At 43.5% G+C, this 10,564-nt stretch overlaps 1 long non-coding RNA gene across 2 annotated transcripts; it reads left to right on the top strand.

Annotated features, from left to right (window-relative positions):
- Nucleotides 1-5,292: 5,292 nt before the first annotated feature.
- On the top strand, nt 5,293-10,071 carry LOC134435288 (uncharacterized). 2 transcript variants are annotated; one of them, XR_010031992.1, is made up of 10 exons: nt 5,293-5,417; nt 6,078-6,151; nt 6,950-7,000; nt 7,331-7,396; nt 7,646-7,711; nt 8,323-8,386; nt 8,728-8,793; nt 9,059-9,125; nt 9,539-9,605; nt 9,856-10,071. It is a non-coding gene; the product is annotated as an uncharacterized LOC134435288 (long non-coding RNA). The 2 variants fall into 2 exon arrangements; XR_010031991.1 differs by having other exon boundaries at nt 6,052-6,151.
- The last annotated feature ends 493 nt before the right edge of the window (nt 10,072-10,564 follow it).

Below are 10,564 nucleotides of genomic sequence, written 5' to 3'. Positions count from 1 at the left end.
TAAAGCAAAGAAAGCTCCTGCACACTGTTCACATTTGCATGGTTTAATGCAACTTTTCGGTCAACTGACCTTCTTCAAGCAATTCAAATCTCAATTCAAATGGTTTGAATTGCTTGAAGAAGGTCAGCAGACCGAAACGTTGCATTAAACCATGCAAATGTGAACAGTGTGCGGGAGCTTTCTTTGCTTTAACGTTGGTGACCTAGGGGTTCCACTCCTACGCAGCTGACCAAGGAGGTGTGCAAGAATTCTTCACTTACTAAATGACTAGTAGCAGAAAGGGACAAACGCTCTTTGAGGAGTACAGTACAGTATGTATGGGATTATAATTTCAGATGCATTTTGAGTTCTGACCATGATGCTGTATGCCATTCTTTTTTAAAATAGCACATTCTGTGCTACAGTGAAAATAGGCCTTCGATTTTTGCTACTTAATAAGGCCAAATTGCACCATTTTCTGTTTAGCTCAATCATAAGGACAACCAGGTGATAAAATGGCCGTCTTATGGTCAAAACCTGTCAGATTGTAAGCACTACAAAAAGGAAAACATGATGAAACACGTACCATTTCAGCTGTTGACATCATGTCTCAGACAGGAATTGGCACTGTTTTGTGTAAAATCATCTCATCAGTTTATGTGATTAACTGTTAAGTGTTGTCCTTTGTTTTGTTTTAGTCTTCTTCAACATTTGCTATCTTTTCTTGCCCCAATCCCAACTCTTTTAAGTCCCATGCACTGCAGTTCTGACAGCAAAGTCGCATTCGACCATTTCAGTTGGCCCCGTACACCAGCGTGTGAAACAAGTTGCTACACTAAATTGCTAGAGTAATATTAGCTCTACCTACCTACCTGTGTGCGTGGCCCATAAGGCTTCCTTGGTAAGCAGCAATGAAACACTGCATGCCTATAACACAATGCTGCCTATATCGTGTCGTATTCTGCTACATTACGGTACAGTATGTAATGCTGAGATAACAAACCTTGGAACGCTCAAATGGACCAATCCAAATGGAACATTAGACTTCCACACTTGGCAACATTTCTCAGCCTTTTTTGTGTTGCGTACCCCCTACACGAGTGCCCTCTTATTCGTGCTCTATGTCAGGGTTGGGGAACCTTTCTCATTTGAAGGGCCACTTCAAATTCATCCGAGGGCCGTAAAAGTCCTCCGAGGGCCGTACTATGAACACAAACCAGGATTTTCCCCTTCACTTTAGGCCTATATGTATGGCAGCCACCTTTTAAACAAACACCACCTTCTTTAGGTTTCCTGAATATAACTTTAATTGTATTGCAAATGCATTTTCTAAGATTCCTTTACAAAATATGTCATATTTCATGTGAAGCCGAATAACATTAAAATTATATCGGGGGCCGGATAAAACGGCCTCAAGGGCCGCAAACGGCCCTCGAGACATAGGCCTAGGTTCCCCACCTCTGCTCTACGTATATCACTTCCAGGGCCGCTGACAGCTTTGGCTGGGACCATTTAAGCCGCCTTGGACTCCCTGGAAGCAACTCTTCAATACATACAATGTAATGGGGAACAACTTCTGGGACCCCCCTCTCCTTGGGCCCCGGAAAACTGACCCTTTTGTCCTTCTCTGTTGCCTTCCCTGATCTCTTCTGTGACTGTGACTGTGACTATGTTCATACAGTGCAACAAGCAAAGAAACAGGTGGGTTTACTTTGACGACTCAGACAAAAATAGAGCTCAATTCTAATCAATTTTGTCAGCCCAATGCTCTGCACTTTGTCAGAACTGGTAGCCGGTAGCCTTTACCTCTCAAAGTGCTGGTCATGGTTACCGTGACAACACTGTCCTCCAGGGAAGTAGTTTGGCAACTGTTTGAAGGCTGTGTTTGGTGAAAGTTAATGAAATGAAATTGGTTGGGATTGGAGTGGAGTACAGACCTAGTGCATTTCCCCTGAGTGCTGTGATTCAGGGCCTGCCATATCTGCCCCCCACAACCCATCCCATCACTGTCCTCACTCCTCCATGACTACGCACAGGGCTGCTGACAGCTTTGTCTGGGTCCAGGACAAAATCATCTGAAAGGGCACCCCTATCACAATGCATTCAATGCTTTATTGACAACACATTAGTTTTCTTCTTATAGAAGCACTGTTCTTCCTGTGGTCAAGGCATTCACTGCTACGAGAGCCTAACTCTGGGCCCCATCTCTCCTTGGGCCCAGGACAACTGACCCCTTTGTCCACCCCACTGTCGACTTCCTTGACAACACATCAAATGTATGACATGGTGGCATCCCTGCAGGGAAACACAAACGACGATAGGGAGCAGTGGCGTAACAATTGCACAGAGGCCCCCAGGACAAAATAATGATAGGGCCCCACATACGGCCTGCCAAGCTTACTACTACTACTAATAAAACAGGACCCTGGGCTCAGGGGCAAATGCCCTGCATGCACACACACCTCCCACCCCAAACAATTGCGCCACCCCTCTGATAGGGCTCAGTCACCCATCCAAAAGCTGGCTTAGCCACGGAAAAGAAAGGAAAAGACTTATGCCTCACACAGATAAAAAAACACACACACACACACACACACACACACACACACACACACACACACACACACACACACACACACACACACACACACACACACACACACACACACACACACACACACACACAACACTAGCATAGAAGACATGTATGGTTGGATGTTCAATCAGACATATGCCCAGATACTTTGCACATGGAAGCACACGTGTCTTGGGTGAACGAGAGGAAAAATAAATGGATAGGTTAAGAATAGAAGTCCGATTTGGAACATTTCCCCCAAGGGTTGAGGAATGGATGTCAAGGACCACTACCTCTCCCCCCCTCCCTCCCCCAGGGGTTTTCTTCACAGGTCCCTGATGCAAGATGCACACACTCATACCAGGGAAAAGCAGAGTGCCTTTCATTCAGCTGAGAACCAGTCACTTTCACTTAGCCGCAGCTGCCTCTGCTCAAATCTGTAGCCCGGGGATTGTGTGTGTGTGTGTGTGTGTGTGTGTGTGTGTGTGTGTGTGTGTGTGTGTGTGTGTGTGTGTGTGTGTGTGTGTGTGTGTGTGTGTGTGTAGCCTGGCATGCAGGATTAGGCTGCAGGAGCATCAAAAGAAGCACTCACCTTGGACGACATGCAAGGGGTGTGTGTTAGTAGTGTGTGAGTGTGTTGGGGGGGGGACCACTTGGAATTTGCACAAATGCTCAGGTCCCACCTCTGACCCAGTTAACAATACACCTCAGATAAATAGTCAACAGCAGCACACACACAGAAATACTTAGTTTTTTTTTTAACAAAATAATTTCAAGGTCCACAGGTGGGCCCTGGCCCACAGCTACCACTGCTCTACTAGACCAAAGTTTTCTTACCTGTCAGATGGATCTGAACACAGTGCTGTTCAAGAAGTAGTCTAATGTTCACTTACCGCCACCTGCTGGGAGAAAACAAAAATTGTAACTGGGTTAGAAGGACATCATGTAATATGGGATAATACCATTATATGGTCAAATGACCTTAAAAACATATCTTACATATCTTACATTTTGTTGTTTCTGAGATAGAGAGGCAACATGAAGAATAATAGGCTATAATAGTAATGCTTAGTCTATAAGATCAGTCAAATTCACAGTCTCAACAGATATGGAAAGGGCGCTTACAGAGAGAAGCCACCATATCTTACAAGAGAACACTATATTGAGAAAAATAATTCAGCAAGCAAACAGCCAAACAAGCAAGTAGGTCTACTCTAACCCGGGCAGGCAGAAACTAAGTAGAATGGAAAAGAAAACCAGAACAAAAATAAAATACATAAAAACCTGTACCTCCGGCATGCTTGTGTGCTGTATCAGAGATTCTTTGAGTATATAGAGATATGCCAACATAATAGGTTTCTATGGGCACCTAAAGTGACCAGGTTCCAGTCTGCCTAAAGGGGCGTGTCATAATACTCCTACAATGAATAGAACAATCCTTAGGTCTACCTAAAGGGGGATTTCCCCCCACCCCCTTGCAATAATATAACCTGGAAACAATGGGCCAATGGAACCTCCCTCTCTCTACTCTCTCTGGCTGTATCCCTCTGCAGTCTACACGGCTGGCAATTGCAAATATTTTTGTATCTTGAATGCATTTCAGCCATGACCATGGGTAGGGTAGGAAGCGGAGAGGCCGGAATCCCAACCTGCAACCCTCTGATCTTTGGACCAACTTTCTACCTATTAGGCCACAGCCAATAACTGCATTTAGAACATACATCCTCTCATAAAGAAATTTGAATATATTAGAGATGTCTGATATTGGCTTTTTTGCCGATATCCGATATGCCGATATTGTCCAACTCTCAATTTTCGATTCCGATATCGGCCGATACCGATGCCCATATATGTGGGTTATTTTTCCTCATAACAAATTTTAGGTGACATTACAAATCTGCTGTTGTGGAACAAAATATGCTTAATTTTATTGTAATGCCCCACTAGATGCATTCTCGAATGCAACAAAGCTTTCCAAATATTAACATCGTCTGTGCAAAATAGAGAAATAATTAAAGAGAAAAGTGTACAGTAATTCAAGCATTATTATATCGGTTTTGATAGGTCAAAAATCCGATACCGATATTACATTTTATGCTATTATCGGGCCGATAATATCTGTGGGCCGATATTATCGGACATCTCTAAAATATATATAAACCATCCTTAGCTGAGATTTTTTTTCACTGGGAAATTATGCTGTCTAGCAAAATACAGATAATATACATAATAGTTACACATTGCACTGGAGATCAAACATGTTGCACAAGCTGCCACAGACAGGCCTTCGACAGATCAAAAAACAAAGCACCCATCTCCATACATGCAGATATTTGACAGACGAGAAAAGGCAGCAACAATTTTGAGAACAAACCCTCAGCACTTCATACATTTGGGACCGCTCCCTTTAGATCCAACATGTGTAAAGACGTATTCAACAGAGTCAGAGTATTCAACAGTCAGAGTACAGCCTAATTGTGATTTCACATCAAGTATCATTTGCAACTCATTCACATAATATGAAATATAAAAAGCAAGTGTGTGACTATGCAAACCAATGAACAATTACATAAGTGTTTTTTTGTTTTTTGGTTTTTGAATCAGTGATACATAGCATAGGCCTAATCCATACTGACTCAATATTGTACCCTGACTGCATTCCACCCAAACACACGGAGGCAGTAGACCCCTTACAACAACGGGGTAGGCTGACAGAAAAAGAATGAGAATATCAAGCATGCGCAGATTGCAGTTGTAGTTTGAGGGCACGCATGCTTGAGAAAGAAACACGCTCCTCATGGACGCTCATTCAAAGTTATCTGGATGCATTCATGTCAATTTTATGTTATTTGCGTCATCAATGGTACGTACATCTGCTACTGACAATTGTCAATAACGTTTGTTTTTGTACCGTTGTTTTTGCATAGCTTAAACTTGGATGCGAAGATCTGTGTAATGTTAAACTGTAGAGGGCGAAACAGTCCGTGCATAAAACCGTGCGTTATTATCGTCGCCCAGTGTTTTTACGGTGGCTAATGGTCTTATTATTACGCTTTCGAGCAATTACGCTACTTTTTGCATTAGTTAGACCAATAACTTAAAATGCACTTCATATAAGGTTCGGCTAAGTCACATGTCCATCCATGTTTAAGCCAGTCCGTCATTCACATTCTTGTAAAAATACACATAGTGTTGCATTATAGAAAAGCAATAATCAGCAGTGGCTGTGACATGACATACCTCAATACAGACACGAGTTAGTTAGCTAGCTACTTTTGCATCTGTGGAAGATTAACGAAATGGATTTGAATCGACCACGTGGAGGGAACACGTGTCCTACTAGCCTAAATGTATTTGATGAACCCAGTGTGTGTTACTCTGGCCTGCACTTTTGGCCTAGTGGATTTTGCGTGAAATTGTACATAGGCCTACAAGACGAATCAATAACGACATTGTCTTTCTTGCCTTCTCTTTTTATTTCTTGCCTCTATATACAGGTCACTGTCCCTCAAATGAAGACGAGATGAGTTGCTGTGGCTGATCTTTGAATCCTGGAAGTGAGATGGAGAAGAATTAGAAAGTAAAAGACAGCTGTAGGTGAGTATAAGCATTGCAACCAAGCATGTACTTCTGGGGATAACTGTTAGTCTGTGTGAGTGATTTTTACACACCTGGTCTATGAAGAGAAATCATGCACCACTCTGATCAGCTGATGCACCTTTAGGATATCTGAGACCAACACACACACACACACACACCACTCACCCCACTCATCACATTGCCCTTTGATGGACTCCGGGTTAATTGTGTGTACAGTATTATCATGTGTGTTTCATATTCCTTTGTGTGTTTTGAATGGGTGCTTCCCTGGACTGTTACACCATCCCAATACAAAAACATAAAAACCACAGCTGCCCAAATCACGGCAGAATGAAATGTGCACCTCAACTCTCCTGCGTCCACCAGAACGGCCTGTTGGTAACTCCAGCACATGGTCAATATACAGCACAAGGCCGAGCTGCTATAGCCAAACCTGTCTGAAACCTGGGGAGTATTCCATGAACCTGGCTCAGTAGTAAACCAGGCGAAGTTAGCTTTGAGGTTGTGGTAAATCGCCTAATAGAAGAGCCTGGGAGCCCTCATTTTTTAACTAATTTACACCTGTGGGCTATCTATTAGCAGGTTTATCACTTAACCATGTTCTTGGAATGCCACCCAGGTGGTTCAGTTTCATTGTCTATGTAGTATGTATATGCTATATGTACTGCTCAGACATACGCACAGTCTGTTGAAGAGTGATATTCTCTCTCTCTCTCTCTCTCTCTCTCTCTCTCTCTCTCTCTCTCTCTCTCTCTCTCTCTCTCTCTCTCTCTCTCTCTCTCTCTCTACTGACAGGCACTGATGAAAGAAAGGCAGGTTCAGTGGGGTGACTGGTGTCACCATAAGGTATGTTCATCACCTTGTTCCTTTTTTATACTTCTGGAGATAACTGTAAGTCTGTGTGAGTGATTTTTACACACCTGGTCTATGAAGAGAAATCATGCACCACTCTGATCAGCTGATGCACCTTTAGGATATCTGAGACCAACACACACACACTCCACTCCACTCCACTCCACAATCATCACATTGCCCTTTGATGGGCTCTGAGTTCATTGGGTGTTGATCCTCCTCCAGGGTGTCCAGTAGTTGGACCAACACGCACACACACACACTCCACTCATCACATTGCTCTTTGATGGACACTGGGTTAATTGTGTGTCGATCCACCTCCAGGTTGACCAGTAGCTGGTGACGACTGAATGTGGCTGTCATGGAATCCCAGGCCTTCACGGAACGTTGGTAAGTATTCCAGAACATTAGCTGAATGACAAGGTCCTGCTGCTTGTCATATATTCTAGCTATAGATGGTCATATCACACTTCCATAATCATTGCGTCTTTACACACCTGGTCTATGAAGAGAAATCATGCACCACTCTGATCAGCTGATGCACCTTTAGGATATCTGAGACCAACTAACACACACACTCCAATCACCACATTGCCCTTTGATGGACTCAGGGCTAATTGTGTGTTGATTCCCCTACAGGGTGTCCAGTAGCTGGTGACGACTGAATGTGGCTGTCATGGAATCCCAGGCCTTCACAGCACATTGGTAAGTATTCTAGAACATTAGCTGAATGCTTAGGTGCCACGTTAATCTGATTCTGAAGTCTAAATCATCTAAATTGCTCTTATTTGTCAGTTGCCCCTGGCACCAGTGTCTGTCTAGTAGAACAATGAAATCCAAGAGGATTGGAGACTAGACTGTAATATCATTGAGGGAACATTGGCAGTAGACTGACACGGTCCTGCCGCTTGTCGTATGTTCTAGCTATTGATGGTCACATCACACTTCAGTGATTGAGTTACTTGTCACTCCTACACCTGTCTATGAAGAGACATCATGCACCACTCTGATATGCTGATGCATAACCTTCACAGTATCTGACACCCACACACACACACACGCACACACACACACACACACACACACACACAGCCGTTGACAGCTTTGTCTGGGCCCAGGACAAAGACACTTGAAAGGGGCCTCTCAGTCCAATAGATCCAATGTAATGAGGACCCAATTTTGGGGCCCCTCTCCCCCTGGACCCAGGACAGCTGTCCCCTTAGTCTCCCCCTGTCAGCACCCCTACACACACACGCACCAATCATCACAATAGGACATAATTTACTTGGTTGTAATTGTGGGTGTTTTCCCTCCAGCGTGTGAAGTTGGTGTGGAGCAGTGTGACCGTCATGACATCACCCTTCCTTGAAGGGACATGGTGTAAGTATTCCGGAACACTAGCTGAATGCTACTGAATGAGTGTGTTAACATGCAGTTCAGGGTCCCGAACATGAGCGAGTATTTTTCACTTTCCTTTCATATCTAGTAATGCACACCAGCATGATTTAGTTACCGTAGTTGTGTCTTTACTACACCTGGTCTATGAAGAGACATCATGCACCACTCTGATCAGCTGATGCACCTTTAGGATATCTGAGACCAACACACACACACACACACACACACACACACACACACACACACACACACACACACACACTCCACTCACCACATTGCCCTTTGATGGACTCTGAGTTCATTGTGTGTCGATCCACCTCCAGGTTGACCAGTAGCTGGTGACGACTGAATGTGGCTGTCATGGAATCCCAGGCCTTCACAGAACATTGGTAAGTATTCCAGAACATTATCTGAATGACAAGGTCCTGCTGCTTGTCATATTTTCTAGCTATTGATGGTCATGTCACACTTCCATGATTTAGTTAATCATCGTGTCTTTACACACCTGGTCTATGAAGAGAAATCATGCACCACTCTGATCAGCTGATGCACCTTTAGGATATCTGAGACCAACTAACACACACACACACACTCCAATCACCACATTGCCCTTTGATGGACTCAGGGTTGATCCTCATGTTGATCCTCCTTCAGGGTGTCCAGTAGTTGGTGACGACTGAATGTGGCTGTCATGGAATCACCAGGCCTTCACGGAACATTGGTAAGTATTCCAGAATATTAGCTGAATGCTGAAGTGCCACGTTAATCTGATTCTGAAGTCTAAATAATCTAAATTGCTCTTATTTGTCAGTTGCCCCTGGCACCAGTGACTGTCTAGTAGAACAATGAAATCCAAGAGGATTGGAGACTAGACTGTAATATCATTGAGGGAACATTGGCAGTAGACTGACACGGTCCTGCCGCTTGTCGTATGTTCTAGCTATTGATGGTCACATCACACTTCAGTGATTGAGTTATTTGTGTCTTAACACCTGGTCTATGAGGAGAAATCATGCACCACTCTGATCAGCTGATGCACCTTTAGGATATCTGAGACCAACTAACACACACACTCCAATCACCATATTGCCCTTTGATGGACTCTGAGTTCATTGTGTGTTGATCCTCCTCCAGGTTGACCAGTAGCTGGTGACGACTGAATGTGGCTGTCATGGAATCACCAGGCCTTCACAGAACATTGGTAAGTATTCCAGAACATTAGCTGAATGACACGGTCCTGCCGCTTGTCATATTTTCTAGCTATAGATGGTCACGTCACACTTCCATGATTTAGTTAATCATTGTGTCTTTACTCCATTTGATCTATGAGGAGGAATCGTGCACCACTCTGATATGCTGATGCATGACCTTCACAGTATCTGAGGCCAACACACACACAATGGACTACAGTACTGAGTGTGTGTGTGTTTGTCTTCCAATGTGTTTCACAGTTGGCGATGACCAGAGTGCAGTTGTGGACGTGCCGCCATCATGGAAGCAACAGGTCTTCATGGAACATTTGTAATTATTTTGGTATGCAAGCTAAAATATGCATACATATACAAAATACACATGAAATACTGAAATATATCTGGAAAAATAATTAAAAATATAGATATCGGTTTGTATTTTTTGTTTGTGTGTATTAAAATAGTGAGTCTTTCTTCCATTGTCTCATGTGCTTTCATTTCATCTAAGGGTGTACATGTATATGTGAGAGCAATAGAGCCAAGTGTGGCTGTTGCATACGGTGATGCAGACTTTTGATGCGGTGACAGCTTCCTCTTGCGTCCACAGTTAATCCTGTTGGATGTGGTTCATCCTGCTTGGTGGTATGCAGACATTACTTTAGATACCGACCGTGGCTCTTAATAAATCATGAAGACTTGCTGTCTTGGTCAAAGATGCAACAGTTACAAGCGCACCAACAATTTCTCCTTTTTGAGTTCTGATACGTCACCCATAATATGTTGTGTGCATTGCAATATTTTGAGCAAAACTGTGCCCTAACCCTGTTAATTAAACCTCTACTCTTCACCTTACTGGTGCAATGTGCAATTAATGAAGATTGGCCGACAGGCTGGTCCACTTGAGCTATGAAACTTCCCACACTAAAATGACGGACGTTTCCATTATTTTGTCCAACCCCTATACAGTATA

The sequence above is a fragment of the Engraulis encrasicolus genome, chromosome 19 (genome assembly GCF_034702125.1).
Source record: "Engraulis encrasicolus isolate BLACKSEA-1 chromosome 19, IST_EnEncr_1.0, whole genome shotgun sequence".
Classification (NCBI taxonomy): domain Eukaryota; kingdom Metazoa; phylum Chordata; class Actinopteri; order Clupeiformes; family Engraulidae; genus Engraulis; species Engraulis encrasicolus.
The sequence above is the reverse complement of the archived record's forward strand: the minus strand, read 5'-3'. Positions and strand labels throughout refer to the sequence as shown.